Here is a 21378-nt window from a genome sequence, read left to right as displayed (position 1 = left end):
TGTATAATATATATTTTATATATGTATGTATAATATATGTATAATATAATTTATATTATATATAGAATTATATAATATATGTATTTTATATATATATAAAATATTTTCATTATCCATTCATCTGTTGACAGACACTTGGGTTGCTTCCAAATCTTGGCTATTGTGAACAGTGCTGCAACAAATGTGGGAGTGCAGATGTCTCTTAGATATACTGATTTTCTTTATTCCAGGTATATACCTAGCAGTGGGATTGCTGGATTATATGGTAGTTATATTTTTAGTTTTTGAGGAAGCTCCAGACTGTTCTCCATAGTGGATGTACTAATTTACATTCCCACCAATAGCGTATGAGGGTTCCCTTTTCTCCACATCCTTGCCAGCGTTTATTATTGCCTGTTTTTGGATATAATTCATTTTAAATGGGGTGAGATGATATCTCATTGTAGTTTTGATTTGCATTTCTCTGATGATCAGTGATGTTGAGCACCTTTTCATATGCCTGTTTGCCATTTGCATTTCTTCTTTTGAGAAATGTCTGTTCAGATCTTTGGTCCATTTCTTAATTGGATTATTAGATTTTTTTTCCTATAGAGTTATTATAGGAAATATTTTTTCCCATTCTGTGGGATGTCTCTTCATTTTGTTGATTGTTTCCTTTGCTGTGCAGAAGATTTTTAACTTGATGTGATCCCATTTGTCCATTTTGCTTTGGTTGCCTGTGCTTGTGGGGTATTCAAGAAATCTTAGCCTAGTTCAGTGTCCTGGAGACTTTCCTCAGTGTTTTCTTTTAGTAGTTTCATAGGTTGAGGTTTTAGATTTAAGCCTTTAATCCACTTTTATTTGATTTTTGTATATGGTGAGGGATGGGGTCTGGTTTTGTTCTTCTGCATGGGTATATCCAATTTTCCCAGTACCACTTACTGAAGAGATTGTCCTTTCTCCAATGTATGTTCTTGGCACCTTTGTTGAAAATGAGTTCAGTTTAGATGTATGGATTTGTTTCTGGATTCCTTATTCTTTTCCATTGTTCTGTGTGTCTGTTTTTATGCTAGTACCATGCTATTTTGGTCACTATAGCTCTGTAGTATAATTTGAAGTCAGGTGATGTGATTCCTCCAGTTTTCTTTTTGCTCAGGATTGCTTTGGCTATTCTGAGTCTTTTGTGGTTTCATATAAATTTTAGGATTTTTTTTCTATTTCTGTGAAGAATGTCATTGATATTTTGATAGAGATTGCATTGAATCTGTAGATTGCTTTGGGTAATATGGACATTTTAACAATATTGATTCTTCCAATCCATGAACATGGAATATCTTTCCATTTTTTGCATGTGTGTCCTCTTTAGTTTCTTTCATCAATGTTTTATAGTTTTCATTGTAGAGATCTATCACTTCTTTGGTTAATTCCTAGGTATTTAATTTTATTTGTAGCTATTGTAAATGGGATTGCTTTCTTGATTTCTTTTTCAGATCGTTTGCTGTTGACATACAGAAATGCTACTGATTTTTGCATGTCGATTTTGTATCCTGCAACTTTACTGCATTTGTTTAGCAGTTCTAATAGTCTTTTCGGTGGAATGTTTAGGTTTTTCCAATTATAAGATCATATCATCTGCAAATATGAATAGTTTGACTTCTTTCTTTCCAGCTTGGATGCCCTTTATTTCTTTCTCTTGTCTGATTGCTCTAGCTAGCACTTCTAGTGCTATGTTGGACAACAATGGTGAAAGTGGGCATCCTCGTCATGTTTCAGATCTTAGAGGAAAGGCTTTCAGTTTTTCCCCATTCAGTATAATACTAGCTGTAAGTCTGTTGTGTATGGCTTTTATTGTGTTGAGGTATGCTTCTTCTATACTGAGTTTTTTGAGGGTTTTTATTATGAGAGGATGTTGAATTTTATCAAATGCTTCTTCAGCATCAACCAAAGTGATCATGTGGTTTTTTTTTTGTTTGGTTTTGTTTTGTTTTGAGACGGAGTCTCGCCACTGTCTCCCAGGCTGGAGTGCAGTGGCGCGATCTTGGCTCACTGCAAGCTCCGCCTCCCAGGTTCACACCATTCTCCTGCCTCAGCCTCCCGAGAAGCTGGGACTACAGGCGCCCGCCACCATGCCCAGCTTTTTTTTTTTGTATTTTTAGTAGAGACAGGGTTTCATCATGTTAGGCAGTATGGTCTCAATCTCCTGACCTCGTGATCCACCCGCCTTGGCCTCCCAAAGTGCTGGGATTACAGGAGTGAGCCACTGCACCCGGCCGATCATATGGTTTTTATCCTTTACTCTGTTGATATGATGTATCACATTGATTTGTATATGTTGAACCATCCTTGCATTCCTGGGATAAATCTCACTTGGTTGTGATGAATGATCTTTTAAATGTGTTGTTGAATTTGGTTTGCTAGTATTTTGTTGAGGATTTTTACATCAATGTTCATTAGGGATATTGGCCTGTAGCCAGTCTTCCTTCCTTCCTTCCTTCTTTCCTCCCTCCCTCCCTCCTTCCCTCCCTCCCTCCCTCCCTTCCTTCCTTCTTTCCCATCAGTGTTCACTAGGGATATTGGCCTGTAGTCTGTCTTCCTTCCTTCCTTCCGTCCTTCCTTCTGTCCGTCCGTCCGTCCGTCCGTCCTTCCGTCCTTCCTTCCTTCCTTCCTTCCTTCCTTCCTTCCTTCCTTCTTCCCTCCCTTCCTCCCTTCCTCCCTTCCTCCCTTCCTTCCTTCCTCCCTCTCTGTTGCCCAGGCTGGAGTGCAGTGGTGCAATCTCAGCTCACTGCAACCTCCACCACCACCACCCACCACACCCCCCCGCCACCGCACCCCCCCCGCCCCCGGGTTCAAGCGATTCTCCTGCTTCAGCCTCCCGAGTAGCTGGGATTACAGGCACCTGCCACCGTGCCTGGCTAATTTTTGTATTTTTAGTAGAGGTGGGGTTTCACCATCTTGGCCAGGTTGGTCTTGAAATCCTGACCTCGTGATCCACCTGCCTCAGCCTCCTAAAGTGCTGGGATTACAGGCGTGAGCCACCACGCCCAGCCTAGTTTTCTTTTTTTGATGGGGTCTTTTTCTGGTTTTGGTGTCAGGATAATAACTGACCTCATAGAATGAGTTTTGGAAGTATTCCGTCTTCCTCTATTTTTGGAATAGTGTGAGTAGGATTGGTATTAGTTGTTCTTTAAACATCTGGTAGATTTCAGTAGTGAAACCATTGGGTCCCAGTGTTTTATTTGCTGGGAGACTTTTTATTACAGCTTCGATCTTCTTACTTGTTATTGGTCTGTTCAGGTTTTGAATTTTTTCATGGTTCACTCTTGTTTGGTTGTATGTGTCTAGGAATTTATCCATTTTCTCTAGATTTTCCATCTTACTGGCATATAGTTGCTCATAGTAGCCTTCAGTGATCCTTTGAATTTCTGTGGTATTGGTTGTATCATCTCCTTTTTTATCTCTGATTTTATTTATTTGGATCTTCTCTTTTTTTCTTAGTCTGGCTGAAAGGTTTGTCAGTTTTGTTTATCTTTTCAAAAGACCAACTTTTTGTTTCATTAATTTTATATTTTAATTTCATTTATTTCTGTTCTGATCTTTATTATTTCTTTTCTTCTGGTAACTTTGGGTTTGGTTAACTGTTGCTTTTGTAGTTCTTTAAGATGCATCAATAGGTTATTTGAAGTTTTTCTTCTTTTTTGATACAGGCACTTATAGCTATAAACTTTCCTCTTAGTACTTCTTTTGCTGTTTCCCATAGGTTTTGGTATGTTGTGTTTCCATTATCATTTGTTTCAATAAATTTTTCCTTTTTCTTCTTAATCTGTTCATTGAGCCACTGGTCATTCAGGAGCATATTGTTTCATTTTCATGTGTTTGTATAGTCTCTAAAATTTCTCTTGTTATTGATTTCTAGTTTTATTCCGTTGTGGTCAGAGAAGATAATTGATATTATTTCAGTTTTTTTGAATGTTTGAAGACTTATTTTGTGGCCTAACATATGGTCTATCCTTGAGAATGATCCATGTGCTGAGAAGAAGAATGTGTATTCTGCAGCCATTGGATGAAATGTTCTGTAAATATCTATTAGGTCCATTTGGTCTGTAGTGCAGATTAAGTCTGACATTTCTTTGTTGACTTTCTGTCTTGATGATCTGTCCAGTGCTGAAAGTGGGGTGTTGAGATCTCCAGTTCTTACTGTACTGGAGTTTATCTCTCTCTTTAGCTCTAATAATATTTGCTGTATATATCTGGGTGCTCCAGTGTTTCATGCATATATATTTATAATTGTTATAGCCTGTTTCTGAATTGACCTTCTTATTATATAGTGACCATTTTTATCTATTCTTATATTTTTTGTTTTGGAATCTTTGGTGTATTTTGTATTTTCGGTAGCTACTCCTGCTCTTTTTTGGTTTCTATTGGCATGGAATAATCTTTTTCCATTCCTTTATTTTCAGTCTTAGAGTGTCTTTATAGGTGAAGCGTGTTTCTTGTAGGCAACAGATCTTGTTAAAAAAAAACAGGGTCTTGTTTTTTTTAACCCATTCAATCACTCTTAAACTCCATTTATGTTCAGTATTATTACTGATAAGTAAGGACTTTTGCCATTTCGTTATTTGTTTTCTGGTAGTCTCTTCCTTCTTTCCTTCCTTCCTGTATTCTTTTTAGTGAAGGTGATTTTCTCTGCTGATATGTTTTAATTTTTCGTGTGTGTGTGTGTGTGTGTGGTATGTTTTTTGATTTGAGGTTACCATGAGGCTTGCAAATATTATCTAATAACTCATTATTTTAAACTGACTGGGTGTGGTGGCTCACGCCTGTAATCCCAGCACTTTGGGAGGCCAAGGGGGGCAGATCACCTGAGGTCAGGAGTTCAAGACCAGCCTGGCTAACATGGTGAAACCCAGTCTGTACTAAAAAAAATATGCAAAAATTAGCTGGGCACGGTGGCACGTACCTGTAGTCCCAGCTAATCAGGAGGCTGCGGCAGGAGAATCGCTTGAACCCAGGAGGTGGAGGTTGCAGTTAGCCAAGATCATGCCACTACACTCCAGACTGGATGACAGAATGAGACTCTGTCTCAAAAACAAAACAACAAAACAAAAACCCTCGTTATTTTAAACTGATGACGACACTGACTGCATAAAAAAGGAAGCAAAAAGAAAACTAATAAAAACTCTACACTTTAACTTTATCTCCCCACTTTTTAACTTTGTTTGTTTCTATTTATATCTTATTTTACTATGTGTTGAAAAGTTGTTGTAGTTATTATTTTTGATCAGTTCATCTTTTCATCTTTCTACTTCAGATATGAGTAGTTTACACACCACAATAACAGTGTTATAATAGTCTGTGTGTGTCTGTGTACTTACTATTACCAGTAAGTTTTGTATGTTGAGATGATATCTTACTGCTCATTCTTGTCCTTTTTTTTTCTGGTTGAAGAACTTCTTTTAGCATTTCTTACAGAACAGTTCTGGTGTTGGTGAAACCTTTTATTTGCCTTGAAATAATCTTTTATTTTTATTTTATTATTCCAGATGAAATAATCAGCTTTTATTTGACTGGAAAAGTCTTTATTTCTTCTTCATATTTGAAGGATATTTTTGTCAGATATACTATTCTAGGATGAAAGTTTTTTTCCTTCAGTACTTTAAATGTGTCATGCCACTCTCTTGGTCTGTAAGGTTTCCACTGAAAAGCCTGCTGCCAGATGTATTGGAGCTCCATTGTATGTTATTTGTTTCTTTTCTCTTGCTGCTTTTATGATCGTTTCTTTATCCTTGACCTTTGGGAGTTTAATTATTAAATGCCTTAAGGTAATCTTCTTTGGTTTAATTCTGCTTGGTGTTCTATAACCTTCTTGTAGTTGAATATTGATATCCTTCTTTAGCTTTAGGAAGTTCTCTGTTATTATCTCTTTGAATAAACTTTCTACCCCAAGTCTCTCTCTACCTCCTTTTTAAGGCCAGTAATTCTTAGATTTGCCCTTTTGAGGTTCTTGTCTAGATCTTGTAGGCATGCTTTACTTTTTTTATTCCTTTTTCTTTCATCTCTTCTGACTGTGTGTTTACAAATAGCCTGTCTTTAAGCTCACTATTTTTTTTGCTTGATCACTTCTGTTATTAAGAGACTCTAATGCATTCTTCAGTATGTCAGTTGCATTTTCAACTCCAGAATTTCTGCATGATTCTTTCTCATTATTTGAGTTTCTTTGTTAAATTTATCTGATAGGGTTCTGAATTCCTCCTCTGCTTTATCTTGAATTTCTTGGGAGTTTCCTCAAAACAGCTGGTTTGAATTCTATCTGAAAAGTCACATATCTCCATTTCTCTGGAATTGGTTCGTGGTGCCTTATTTAGTTCCTTTGGTGAGGTCCTGTTTTCCTGGATGTCTTGATGTTTGTGGATTGTTCATTGGTGTTTGGGCATTCAAGAGTTATTTATTGTAGTCTTTGCAATCTGTGTTTGTTTATACCCACCCTTCTTGCAATGGCTTTCCAGGTATTCAAAGAGACTTGGGTGTAGTGATATAAGTTTTTAGTGACTGCATCTTTTATCTGCATTAGGGGGTTCCCCAAGCCCAGTAACACTGTGGTTCTTGCAGACTCATAGAGGTGTACCACCTTGGTGGTCTTGGATAAGAGCCAGAAGAATTCCCTGGATTGTCAGGTAGAGACTCTTGTTCTCATCTTTTACTTTCTCCTAGATAAACAGAGTTTATCTTTCTGTGCTGAGGTGCCTGGAGCTTGGTGATGGGTGACTCAAGCACCCCTTGGGCCACCATCACTGGGACCACACTGGGTCAGACCCGAAGCTAGCGCAACACTGGATGTTTCTGAAGGACTGCTGTAACCACCACCTGCCTATTACCTATATTTGCTCAAGGACCTAGGGCTCTATATTCAGCAGGTAGTGAATCCAACCAGGCTTGTGTTCTTCCCTTAAGGGTGGCAAGTTCCCCAAGTGCCCGGGCAGGTCCAGAGATGCTCTCTGGGAGCCAGGGCTTGGATTCTGAAACCTTAGAAATCTACCTGGTGCTCTTTTCTACCTCGGCTGAGCAGGCGCTGAAACCACTGTTCTTTCTACTCTTTCCTTCCCTTTTCTCAGGCAGAGGAGTCTCCCCATGTCCACCAACACTATATGGCCACAGGAAGTACTGCCAGGGTACCACCAATGTGCACTTATGGCCCAAGGGCTCTTCATTTAGTTTGTGGTGAATGCTGCCAGGCCTGGGACTCAACGCTTCAGGGCAGTGGACTCCCCTCTGGCACAGGGTAGGTCTAGAGATGCTGTCTAAGAGCCAAGACTTGGTATCGGGGACCCCAAAAGCCTGCTTAGTGCTCTTTCCTACTGTCGATGAGCTGGTACCTAAGCTCAAGACAAAGTTCCTTTTGCTCTTCCCTCTGTTTTTCTCAAGCTGAAGTGGTCCCTCCTCATAGCCACCATAGCTGTGAATGTGCCGGCTTACACGTGAAGCCAGCATGTCTCAGAGTCTCACCCAAGGCCCATGGTGTATACTACCTGTTTACCACTGCTGCTTATTCAGGGCCCAAGGGTTCTGTGTTCAGCAGATGATGAATCCTGCCAGAACTAGGTTTTTCCCTTCAAGGCAGCTGGTACCCTTCAGGTCAAGGGTGTGTCTAGAAATGTTGTCTGAGAGCCAGGGCCTGGAATGGGGGGCCTCGTGACACTGCCCAGTGTCCTTTCCTACTGTAGCTCAGCTGGTATCCCAGTTGCAAGATGAAGTCCTCTTTACTCTTCCCTACCCTCTCTTCACACAGAAGGAAGGGGTTTCTTTTGGAGCTTCAAGCCTTGCTGCCTGGCACTGGGAGACAGATGACATGAGCACCCCCTTAGTTGCCCTGGCTGCTGTCTTACTAGGTCACATGTCCCCCCAGTCGACTGGCTCTGATCCTAGCACAGCACTGGGTCCTGCCTAAGAGTTGCAGTCCTTGTGGCCTAGACCAGCATTCCCCGACATTTTTAGCACCAGGGGCTGGTTTCATGGAAGTCAGTTTTTTCATGGGGTGGAGGAAGAGAAATGGTTTCCGGATGAAACTGTTCTACCTCAGATCATCAGGCATTAGAGTCTCACAAGGAGCACACAACCTAGAATCCCTTCCATGTGCAGTTCACAAGAGTTCGTGCTCCTGTGAGAATCTAATGCTGCCGCTGATCTGATAGGAGGTGGAGCTCAGGCAGTAATGCTCACTTGCCCACCTTGCACTTCCTATATTCATCCATTCTCACACTGTTATGAAGAAATATCCAATTATTAAATATAAAGGAAAGAGGTTTAATTGACTCACAGTTTCCCATTGCTGAGGAGGTCTTAGGAATCTTACAATTGTGGTGGAAGACAAAGGAGAAGTAAACACCTTTTTCAAAGGGTGGCAGGATGGAGTGAGTGCAAGCAAGGGAAATGCCAGACGCTTATAAAACCATCAGATCTCATGAGACTCACTCACTATCGCAAGAACAGCATGGGGAAAATCGCCGCCGTGATCCAAGTACCTCCACCTGGTCCCACCCTTGACATTCGTGGGGATTATGGGAATTTCAATTCAAGATGAGATTTTGGGTGGGGGACACAGCCAAACCATATTACCTCCTGCTGTGTGGCCTGGTTCCTAACAGGCCAAAGACCATTACTGGTCCAGGGCCTTGGGGGTTGGGAACCACTGGCCTAGACAGTCTTTCATGTTTATTTAGAGTGCCAGAGCGCTTTAGCCCTTGGTGGCAAGGCTTGCTGAAACTCAAGTTCCTGCTACTAGGATAGGCTATTCCTCTCTGGCTAGGGCTGGACTAAATGCTCTTTCCATGGGTGCTGGCTGAATTCAGCCCAGTGTTGGCAGCACTGGGTTCCAATGTGAAGTCTCACAATTGCTGCACTCTCCCTCCCTCAAGTGCAGAGATTCTCTCTCTGTGCCACACAGCTGGCCACACTGCTGGGGTATGGGGGAGGGGTAGTGTCAGCAATTCAAGATTGTCCGTCCTACCTTCTTCAGTGCCTCTTTTCAGTGATACGGAGTAAAAACCGGTTACTGTGTTTACTCAACTGATTTCTGATTCATATGAAGGCTTTCTTTGTGTAGATAGTCATTAAATTTGATGTTCCTGTGGGGATGATGATTGATGGAGGCTTCTGTTCTACCATCTTGCTCTGCCTCCCCTAACTATGATTTTTGAGTTAATTTTTGTGTGTGGTGTTAGGTAAGGGTCCACCTTCCTTCTTTTGGGTATAGATATCCAATTTTCCCAGTACTATTTGTTGAAAAGACTGTTTTCTCCATTGGGTGATCTTGGCACCCTCATAAAAATTTATTTGACCGTATATAGGAGGGTTTATTTCTGGACTGTATTCCACTGGTTTAACTTTATGTCAGTACTATACTATTTGGATTATTGTAGCTTTGTAGTAAGTTTGGAAATCAGGAAGTGTGAGTCCTCTGGCTTTGTGCTTCTTCAAGATTCTTGTAGCTGTTCAGTGTCCCTTGAGATTCCATATGAATTTCACAATGGGGTTTTTCCATTTCTGCAAGAAAGATGTTTAGGATTTCGATAGGTACTGGACTGAATTGTAGATTGCTTTGAGTAGTATTGACATCTTAACAATATTGAGTATTATAATACACATGAACATGGGATGTGTTTCCATTTATTTGTCTTTCATTTCTTTCAGCAACATTTTCTTCTTTATATTGTACATGTCTTTCCCTTATTTGGGTAAGTTAATTACTAAGTATTTTATTCTTTTCGATGCTATTGTTAAATGGAATTGCTCTCATTTTCAGATTGTTTCTGCAATTTGTTGTTTCCTTTTCAGATTGTTGGTTGTTAGTGTGTAGAAATGCAACTGATTTTTGCATGTTGACTTCATATCCCACTTTGCGTCAGCTTTGTATCAGCTACTTTGCTGAATTCATTGATTAGTTTTTCTTTTTTTGGTATGGAATCTTTAGGGTTTTCTACATATAAAATTAGCATATGCAAATACAGATAATTTTACTTTCCAGTTTGGATGTCTCTCATTTCTTTTTCTTGCCTAATTGCCCTGGCTAGAACTTACATTGAACAGAAATGATGAAAATGGGCATCTTTTCCTTGTTCCTGATCTTAGAGGAAACCATTTTCAGTCTTTTTTTTTTTTTCCATGACAAGGTCTCACTCTGTCACCCAGGCTGGAGTGCAGTGGCGCAATCTTGGCTTATTGCAACCTCCACCTCCCAGGCTTAAGTTTTCCTCCCACCTCAGGCTCCCGAGTTGCTGGAACTACAGGTGCATGCCACACTTGGCTAATTTTTGTATTTTTTTTGTAGAGACAGGGTTTCATTATGTTGCATGGCCTGGTCTCAAACTCCTGAACTCAAGCGATCTGCCTGCCTTGGCTTCCCCTTACTGGGATTACAGGCATGAGCCACTGAGCCTGGTCAAATTTCAGTCTTTCACCATTCATTGTGGGTTTTTCAGATATGGCTTTATTATCTTGAGGTAGTTTCTATACCTAGTCTTTTGAATTTTTTTTTAATCATGATTTTGTCAAATGTGTTTATCAATTCAAGTGATCATGTGATATCTCCCCTTCATTCTGTTAATGTGGTGTATTACATTGATTGATTTTCCTATGTTGAACTATCATTTCAACACAGGAATTATTTCAGTAATAAATCCCACTTGGTCATGGTGTATAATCCTTCTAATATGATGCTGATTTTGGTTTTCTAGTATTTTGTTGAGGATTTTTGCATCAAAGTTCATTGGAGATATTTGTCCATAGTTTTGTTTTCTTGTAGCGTATTTGTCTGACTTTGGTATCAAAGTAATACTGGCCTCATAGCATGAGTTAGGAAGCATTTCCTCCTGTTCAGTTTTTTGGAAAAGTTTGGGAAGGGTTGATATTCTTTAAATGTTGGGTAGAATTCACCAAAGAGCCATGAGGTCCAGGGCTTTTCTTTGTTGGGATTATGGAGTCAATCTTCTTCCTATTTATAGATCTGTTCAGATTTTCTGTTTCTTTATGGTTTAGTCTTAACGGGTTTTACCTTCCTAGGAATTTGTCCATTTCATCTGGATTATCCAATTTTTTGGTGCATAGTTGTTCACAGTACTCTTTTATAATACTTTTTATTTCTATAGAATCAGTAGTAATGTCCTTATTTTCATTTCTGATTTTAGCAATTTGCGTCTTCTCTGTTTTATTTCTCAGTCCATCCGGCTAAAGGTTTGTCAGTTTTGTTAATCATTTCAAAGAACCCACTTTTGGTTTCATTAATTTTTCTCTATTGTTTTTCTATTCTCTATTTTATTTATCTTTGCTTTCATATTTATTTCCCTCTATCTTTTTTTTTTTTTTTTTTTTTTAAGACAGAGTCTCGCTTTGTTGCCTAGGCTGGAGTGCAGTGGTGTGATCTCGGTCAACTGCAACCTCCACCTTCTGGGCTCAAGTGATTCACCTGCCTCAGCCTCCCAAGTAGTTGGGATTACAAGCATATGCCACCACGTCTGGCTAATTTGTGGGCTTTTAGTAGAGACGGGGTTTCACCATGTTGGCCAGGCTGGTCTTGAACTCCTGACCTCAAGTGATCTGCCTGCCTCAGCCTCCCAAAGCACTGGGATTACAGGCGTGAGCCACTGCACCCAGCCTATTTCCCTCTTTCTGTTACCCTTGGATTTAGTTTGTTCTTCTTTTTCTAGTTCCTTAAGTTGTCATGTTAGGTTTGAAATCCATTTGAAATTTGAATTTGAAATCCATTCACAGCTATAAATTTGCCCCTAACACTGCTTTCACAGTGTCTCATAGGTTTTGGTATGTTGTGTTTTTATTTTCATTCCTCTCTAAATATTTTACAATTTTCCTTGTGATTTCTTCTTTGATCCATGAGTTATTGAAGTATGTGTTGTTTACTTTCCATAATTTTGTGAATTTTCAAGTTTTATTTCTGTTCATTGATTTCTAATTTCATAGTTATGATCAGAGAAAATACTTTCTTTGTATGATTATTTCTTTTAAAGTCTATTGAGACTGAGGACGGTGGCTCACACCTGTAATCCCAGCACTTTGGGAGGCCGAGGTGGGTAGATCACTTGAGGTCAGGAGTTCAGGACCAGCCTGGCCAACATGGTGAAATCCCATCTCTACTAAAAATATAAAAATTAGCTGGGCTGCTGGCAGGCGCCTGTAATCCCAGCTACTTGGGAGGCTGAGGCAGGAGAATCGCTTGAACCCGGGAGGCAGAGGTTGCAGAGAGCTGAGATCGCACCATTGCATTCCAGCCTGAGCAACAAGAGCGAAACTCTGTCTACCTGAGCAACAAGAGCGAAACTCTGTCTAAAAAAAAAAAAAAAAAAAAAAAAAAAAAAAAAAAAAAAAATTATTGAGGCTTAATTTCTGGCCTAACAAATAATCTATCCTGGAAAATGTACCACATGCACTTGAAAAGAATGCATATGCTGTTGTCATTGGGTAGAGTGTTACATGTATGTCTGCTGTCTGGTTATTTTATCTATTATTGGTCGAGAGATATTGAAGTCTCCAGCTATTATTGTATAAGTATGTATTTTTTTCTCTTCGATTCTGTTAATTTTTGCTCCATATATTCTGATGGTCTGTCTTTAGTGTATAAATTTTTTTTTGTTTTGTTTTGTTTTTTTCTTTTTTTGTAGAGATGGAGTCTCGCTGTGTCTCCCAGGCTGGAGTGCGGTGGCGCAATCTTGGCTCACTGCAACCTCCGCCTTCTGGGTTCAAGCAATTCTCCTACCTCAGCCTCCTGAGTAGCTGGGATTTACAGGCATGCGCCACCATTTAGTAGAGACGGGGTTTCACCATGTTGGCCAGGCTGGTCTCAAACTCCTGACCTCAGGTGATCTGCCTGGCTTGGCCTCCCAAAGTGCTGGGATTACAGATGTGAGCCACTGCATATAAATGTTTATACAGTAGTTCCTGCTTCTCCATGGGGGATGTTCCAAGACCCCCAGTGGATACTGGAAACCATGGATAGTACCAAACCCTATAGGTACTATGTTTTTTCCCATACATATATATGTATGATGAAGTTTAATTTATAAATTAGACACAGTAAGAGATTAACAATAATAACTAATAATAATATAGAACAGTTACAACAATATATCGTGATAAAAGTTATGTGAATGTGGTCTCTGTCTCTTAAAATATCTTAATGTACTGTATTATGGGTAAACAAAACTGTGGAAAGTGAAACTGTATGAGGGGTGACTACTGTAAATGTTATATTTTCTTGCTGTATTGAACCTTTAAAAAAATATGATATTCTCCTTTGTGTCTTTTAAGTTTTTCTTAAAATCTTTGTTGTTACTATTTGTACAAAGTATCTATTTCCATCCTTTCACTTTCAATTTGTTTGTGTCTTTAGATCTAAAGTGAGTGTCTTGTAGAAGCTTATAGTTGAATCATGTATTTTTATCTGTTCTGCCAATCTCTGTTTTTTCATTGGAGAATTTAATTCATTTACATCTAAAGTAATTACTGATAAGGTGTAATTATGTCATTTTCCAATTTTCTCTATTCTTTATAGATTTTTTTGGCCCTTATTTCCTCCTTATGTGTTTAGTTGATTTTTTGTAGTGAAATGTTTACATTTCTTTTTCATTTGCTTTTGTGTGCACTATAAATATTTTCTTTGTGGTTACCATGAGGAGTACATTTAACATCATATAGTTAAAACACTCTAATTTGAATTTTTACCAGCTTAACTTCAATAACATACAAAAACTGCTTCTTTACAACTCCATCTTCATCACTTTCAGTTGTGCAGATGTCATAAAATTACATTTTTATATACTGTGTGCCCAGAAACTTAAAATAATAATTCTTTTGAATGCGTTAGACTCTTAAATCATGTAGAAAATAAAAAATGTAGTTAAGAACTGTTGTTACAATAATACCAGCTTTTATAACTGCCCATATATTTATCTTTATTGAGAACTTTTATTTCTTTATACAGCTTTGAGTTACTGTCTAGTGTTCTTTCATTTCATTTTGCAGGATTCCCTTAAATATTTCTTACAGGGGCAAACCTAGTAGTAACAGACTTCTTCAGCTGTTTGAGAATGTCCTAATTTCTCCCTCAATTTTGAAGGACATTTTTGCTGAACATAGGATTCTTGGTTGATAGTTTTTTTCTTTTAGTACTTTGACTATGTTGGCAATTTGACCTGGATCTTGAAGGATTGTTAAGATTTACAAGATGGATTAAAAGATAGGGATAAAGGGAAGGGATTCCAGGTGGAGGCAACAGTAAAAAAAGGCAAAGATAGAAGAAATACTGAGGTCTCTAAAATGAGTAATATGTAATTTATTTTGTTTTGAGGGTTAGATTATGAAAATCAAAGTGGTTTTTTCCATTTTGAAAGATAAGCCTAGAAAGGTAGATTGGACCATTCTTTGTGTTTTAGAGGCCAGCAGAGGAGTATGGACTTTATTTTGTGGCCATGAGGAAATCTTTGCAAGTTTTTGGGTAGGAGAATCAGGCTACTGCTTTGGGAAGATTGATTTGGCAGCATTTTGTAAGATCTGTCAGAGAGATCAAAACTCATAGGTGGTTAAACCAGTTAATATTCTGTTGAAATAGTTTAGATGGATAGGAGATTATGAAGGCAAAAGAGGATGTGGCAGTGGAATTGACTGTATCAGATCTGTACATGCATGAGTGGAAAGAAAGAAAACGTAATAATGTTAACTACACTAGGATAATGATTTTTATTTTCCTCATGATTATATCTGAAGTATCTAGTACAGTGGCTGGCACATAATATATATATATTTTTTTGAGACGGAGTCTCGTCCTGTCACCCAGGCTGGAGTGCAATGGCATGATCTCGGCTCACTGCAGCCCCCACCTCCTGGGTTCAAATGATTCTCTTGCCTCAGCCTTGGGATTGCATGTGTCAACTACCAAGCCCAGCTAATTTCTGTATTTTTAGTAGAGACGGGGTCTCACCATGTTGGCCAGGCTGATCTTGAACTCCTGACCTTGTGATCTGCCTGCTTTGGCCTCCCAAAGTGCTGGGATTACAGGTGTGAGTCACCGCACACAGCCAACTTTTTGTTTGTTTGTTTGTTTAAAGAGACAGAGTTTTGCTGGGATTACAGGTGTGAGCCACCGCGTCTAGCCAATATATTCTTAAATATTTGTTGAATGAGTGAGACTGTTTTGACTGAGATTCTTAATCTATGTGATTTGGATACTGGTGATGACATTAACAGAAATAAAGCCTTAAGAAGAAAATGAATTGAATTTTGAACATTCTGAGTTTGTGTTATCAGACATGTGGCCAAGGATCTAAATTCAGGAGATACCCACATGGAAAGAATAAAAGCCATGTCAGTAGATGTCAGAGAATATTAGTGCAAAAATTTGTGTGAATATAACATGACATATTCCAAATCGATTCCTCCTATTACAGATTACATATATCTTATATATTTAATATACATTTAGTTTAATCAGTACAATAAAACTTTAGTGTTGTAACAACTTCTCCATATTGTATTGCCATTTACTGACTGGGTTCTTTTGAATTCCTTGAAAATGAGTCAGGCTTAATGCTTATATACTCTAGGCTTTAGCTTGTTAAGTATGTACAAGAGTATATTAATCTTAAATTTTAATATGAGAATTTGTGTAAGAGTTTTTCTTGGCTTTGCTGATTTTATTTCTATCATTAGAACCAAAGCTAAGTAAGTTTATTTGTATTTTGGGATAGAAATGAAGATTATTTAGTATGTTGATTCTTTGTATAGTACACATGAGAATGCTGGATGTCCTCTTTTGAGGTTTATAATTTGATTTACAAAACTGTCCTGTTTATTTTAGTATTAGGAAAACATTTCTAATTTTTAGATGATGAGACAAAACATATTAGATGTAACTGACTTGTACATTATTCACCCAATATTTCTGGTGAAGTAATTTAAAAACAGAATACAAAAAGAGGAAGTGGAAACTGAAAAAGATAATTGGAGAATATTTCTGGGGTATTGTAGATGAGCACATAATGCACATATTTAAAATAATCAAATTTTATTTTTCAAGGTTTCCATTTGGAAAGGTTGTTCAGATAAAAAAGTATCTGATGTAATTTTATTCAGTTGTGAAACATTATTAACAGGGGTTATGACTCCTTTAAGGTTTATGAGCACAAATATTCCTTGCCCTTTCTCTTCATATGCTTTTCTTTATTTATTTTATTGTTTATTAATCCAGTAGATTGTAAAGTGCTAACTTTGAATGACTGTTGAAGCGAATGAGAGCAACATAACAGTAGACATTTTGTTGATGATTGTCATAATATTTATAGTATGTTGTGTATGAGACATAATGGTTAGCTGATAGGAAGTAGAAGTTTTTCTAGCTTCTGATCTCCTTTAAATGGTTTGTGAAACCCATTTGTGCCTTGGAAAGGAGATTAGAGATGATCTAATATGGGTTATTAAAAATGAACAACATGAGAAATTTGTTCTCATTGAATATACATGTTAACTTTTAAGTATACCCTATTTTTACAAAAAAAGGTATATTGTACAAAATGTAAGTAATTTTTTAGATTGAATAATATAATTAGGATACATTATTATTAAAATCATAAACTGGGATCTGCATATATTTTCTTTGGAGTCTGTAGGTTTCCTATGAGAATGAAAGATATTGTGTGTTCACATCAGCAATCATCTAAAAATAAAGTAGGAACATATTTTATATCATCTAGATCAGGGGTCCCCAACCCCAAGGCTGCAGACCAGTACCAGGCCATGGCCTGTTAGGAACTGGGCCACACAGCAGGAGGTAAGCAGTGGGCCAGTGTGTATTACCGCCTGAGCTCTGCCTCCCATCACATCAGCAACGGCGTTAGATTCTCATAGGAGTATGACCCCTATTGTGAACTGTGCACGCAAGGGATCTAGGTTGTGTGCTTTTCATGAGAATCTAACTAATTATCTGAAGTGGAACAGTTTCATTTCCCCTGCCACCCTGGTCTTTGGAAAAATTGTCTTCCGTGAAACTAGTCCCTGGAGCCAAAAGGGTTGGGGACCACTCATCTAGATGACCATTTAATAAACCAGTAATACCAGTAGATTGCAGTGCCCATGTGTATGCTTGTTTTGCTATTGGTTCCAGGTAGAACTGTACTGCTTCGTGATGAGCTTTTAAGAACTGAGACATATCTCATGCATAAATGATGCATTTGTGGAAAATACAGGGTCAAATAATGTCACAACATTGTCATGTAAGTTTTGTGGTAGTTCATATTCTATTAGCTAACATTTTTGAGCATCTTCCATGTTCTTGGCACTGTTCTAAGTGTTATGCATGTATGATCATGAATCAAACTTAATATTGTTTTAAGAGTTTTTATGATAGTCCTCATTAAAGACTTGTGTGGTATGTGCCATCACTATTCCTGTTTTACAGATGAGGGTGCTAAGTACAGAGAAGTTAATTTTCCCAAGGTTATACAACTTTTGTTGTTGTTGTTGTTTGTTTTTGTGTTTGTTTTTGAGAGGGAGTCTCGCTGTGTTGCCCAGGCTGGAGTGCAGTGGCATGATCTCGGCTCACCACAACTGCCGCCTCCCGGGTTCAAGTGATTCTCCTGCCTCAGCCTCCTGAGTAGCTGGGATTACAGGCGCCTGCCCCCACGCCTGGCAAATTTTTGTATTTTTAGTAGAGACGAGGTTTCACCATGTTGGCAAGGCTGGTCTTGAACTCCTGACCTCAGGTGACCCACCCTCCTCGGCCTCCAAAAGTGCTGGGATTACAGGCATGAGCCACCGCACCCAGCCAACTTTTTTTTTTTTTTAAGAGACAGGGTTTTTACTATGTTGTGCAGGCTGGACTTGAACTCCCAGTCTCAGGTGGTCCTCCTGCCTCAGCCTCCTTAGAAGCTGGGCCTTCAAATACATACCACCATACCTGGCTAAGAGTTAGTTTTCATACACATTGTCTGACATCATAGCTCCCAGCCACTCTGTTATGCTTGTCTGACATCATAGCTACCAGCCACTCTGTTATGCTGCCTCACTGTAGAGACAAGTACTTGTAGAATTACATCACATTTGACACAGTAATATAGCCATTCCAAGCTAAAAAGAACATGTATATTGGCAGTCAGCACCACATTGATGTTACAATTTGAGATTTCATTTCAGCAAAACACCATTTTTTTCCTGTCATGGTAATGTTGGTTGAATATTATTGGTTTGTGGTTATCTTTGGATTCAGTTTGTAAGATTTTACTGTTATATGAGTTGTTATAAGTACTAGGAGTTTGTTCCAGTTTACGTTTATATATATTTTAATAACACTATGTAAACCAAACAGTATCTGAGACCTGTCTTAATCAATTTAGAAGTTTATTTTACCAAGTTTAAGACATGCCTGGAAGAAATAAACACAGAATCACAGAAACAGTCTGTGGTCTGTGTCTTTCTCCAAAGATAATTCTGAGGGCTTCAATATTTAAAGGGGAAAAATGGGCTGGAGGAGAAAGAGGGAGGGTATGGTAATCCCCATGTTGCAAAAGAAAAGGAGCAGACAGGGTAATAGTCAATTATGTATTAGTCTCTTGCTCAGTAAAACAGCACTTTACATAAGATAAGGATAACATAGAGTAGCTACCTCTGGAGATATTTAACCTTTTATCTGTAGCTGTCTGCCAAGGAACAAAAGGAAACACCTTTTCTTATATTACTTAGTTTTCAGCTTAATTTTTTTCTTTTGGCATAGTGAATTGGGGTCACAAGTTTTTATTTTCCTTTCACAATTATAACAGAAATAAGTTAACAGAAATTAGAGTAGGGATGCTGATGCAAAGGATTGCTTTTAATCCTTTGGAAATCAAAGAACTCATGTAATGCATATGAATACACATTGATTTATTTACTATACAAATTCGGAGATTTATATAAAGTGCTGGATTTCTTTAAACAGCATGAGTTGAGGAAACTCTTTTAATTTCTTGTTTTGTGACTTGGATGTATTGCTCCCAACCCACGCATGTGGTCTGGGTGACTCATAGACAAACAGTCCATAGGTAATAATATAGACAATACTTCAGAGGGTTTGTTTCCTCCCTTGTTTCTGATTGAGGACTATTCTCTTGTTCACAGGCACAGAATGTTATCTTACTCATGGAGTTCTTTTAGAGATCATTACTACCAAAAATATAGGGCCTCTTAATCAGATGAACACAAAGTAGTAAGAAGCAAAAAGAGTTCCGTATGATTTCAGTGAGATTTGTCTTGACTTAAACGAAAATTTGATTCAGTTTTATAATCAGAATGAAGACTCGTCATTTTTCTCCTTATAAAATTCAAATTCATCATCTTCAGAATTTAATTTGGAAAGGTTTCCTTTTGCAAATTAAATTTATGTGTATTACATATCAGAGATTCTACTTAATGTGCTTTGTTAATCATCTTTAAAGTAATTTCTCCAGAGAAGGAATGCTTTTGAATTCAGTAACTATTTATTGAGTGCCTACTGTGTATAAGTCACTGCAAGTCATTGGTGATGTATTTGGTTCCTGATAGCATTATTTAATTTTGCTGCACATTCCTACTATACCCAAGAAGTGGAAGAACTTCATTCAAACATTTGAATCTCTGATATTATTTGTTCCTATAATGGATTTATTTCTGTAACTATTCTCTGGCTGGACCAATTTTTTCCTTTCTCGTTACATTTTCCTGATACTTTTTTGTTTTTAACTTCTAGAGATTTACTCTGATTTTAGCAATCTTTTGTTCATTTACCTTCTGGAAATATCCTATTGAAGAACCAAAATATTACCACTACTCTATACTTGTAGAGGACTTTAATATAAATTCTAATGTGGGTACAAAAGACTTTCTGATGTTTGATAAGCTCTTCTTGACTAACTTCTTATTTTAGTCTGGCAGTTAATGTTCCCTGAGACACAAGAAATTATAAAGAAAATACTGAGTATATATACATTTTTTAAGAAGAGGTTTCATAATTTTGTCATATTCAGCCTCATATTTACAGAATATTAATTCTTAAACATGTTTGTATGTTGAATTAATAACATGTTTAAGAATGTGATCTTAGAAAATGTAATGTAATGTAATCTTAGAAAAGATGTGGTCCATTAATAAAGGTTTTCCCATAAGGTTAATCTGTGGTGTGGTGTTTTTTGTTTTTGGGTGGGGTGGGGTACTGGTTTGAACAGAATAGTATGATGTTTGATGACACCACTTCTGGGACCAAATGTGTTATCTTTTTTGTGACACTAGAAACCAAATTGCTAACATTAGCTGGGTGTCCAACAATTGAGTTCAATTCTGACACTGACTACCTGGAGGTAGTACAGATCCCACAGGTTAAGGGCTCCATTTCATAAGACCGCCCCTGCTTAAGATGCTAGCTGCAAATGGGATGCCCAGGCTACCCACATTTTGTAACTGTCCAACTGGTTCTCCTTGCCCACTGCCTAGACAGAGCCAATTTATTAAGACAGGAAAATTGCAATAGCGAAAGAGTTTAATTCACACAGAACCATCTATACAGGAGACCTGAGTTTTATTATTACTCAAATCAGTCTCCCTGAAAATTCGGGGATTGGAGTTTATAAGGATAATTTGGTGGGTAGTAAGCCAGTGAATCGGGAGTGCTGATTGGTTGGGTTGGAGATAAAATCATAGAGAGTCAAAGCTGTCCTCTTGGTGCTGAATCAGTTCCTGAGTGGGGGCCATAAGACCAGATGAGCCAGTTTATTGATCTGGGTGGTGCCAGCTCAGAGGACAGGGTCTGCAAAGTATCTCAGGCACTGATCTTAGTTTTATAATAGCGATGTTATCCCCAAGAGCAATTTGGGGAGGTTCAGAATCTTGCAGCCTCCAGCTGCATGACTTCTAAACCATAATTTCTAATCTTGTGACTAGTTAGTACTACAAAGACAGTCTAGTCTCCAGGCAAGAAGGTAGTTTGTTTTGGGAAAGGGTTAATATAATCTTTGTTTCAAAGTTGCACTATAAACTACGTTCCTCCCAAAGTGGCACTATAAACTACGTTCCTCCCAAAGTTAGTTTGGCCTATGCCCTGGAATGAACAAGGACAGTTTGGAGGTTAGAAGCAAGGTAGAGTTGGTTAGATCAGATCTCTTGTACTGTAATAATTTTCTCAGTTATAGTTTTTGCAAAGGTGTTTTCAGTTTCTGCCTGGCTGACTGCAGATTTGAGGATTCCCATGATCCCCACCTCCAGGTTTGATAATTTGCTAGAACTACCCATAGTACTTAGGAAAGCACTGTACTTACCATTACAGATGTATTATAAAGGATGCAACTTAAAAACAGCCTAATGGAGAGATGCATAGTGCAAGATGTTAGGATGGAGATGGCA

The 21378-nt window shown here is 38.2% G+C and overlaps 1 protein-coding gene across 2 annotated transcripts in view; it reads left to right on the top strand.

The window, feature by feature from the left end:
- XPR1 (xenotropic and polytropic retrovirus receptor 1) overlaps positions 1–21378 on the top strand; it is a 246563-nt gene that overhangs the window by 24697 nt on the left and 200488 nt on the right. The gene's annotated exons all lie outside the window — the stretch shown is intronic.

The sequence above is a fragment of the Pan paniscus genome, chromosome 1 (assembly GCF_029289425.2).
Source record: "Pan paniscus chromosome 1, NHGRI_mPanPan1-v2.0_pri, whole genome shotgun sequence".
NCBI classification, from domain to species: domain Eukaryota; kingdom Metazoa; phylum Chordata; class Mammalia; order Primates; family Hominidae; genus Pan; species Pan paniscus.
Note: the sequence above shows the minus strand (reverse complement) of the source record. Positions and strands in the feature narration are given on the sequence as shown.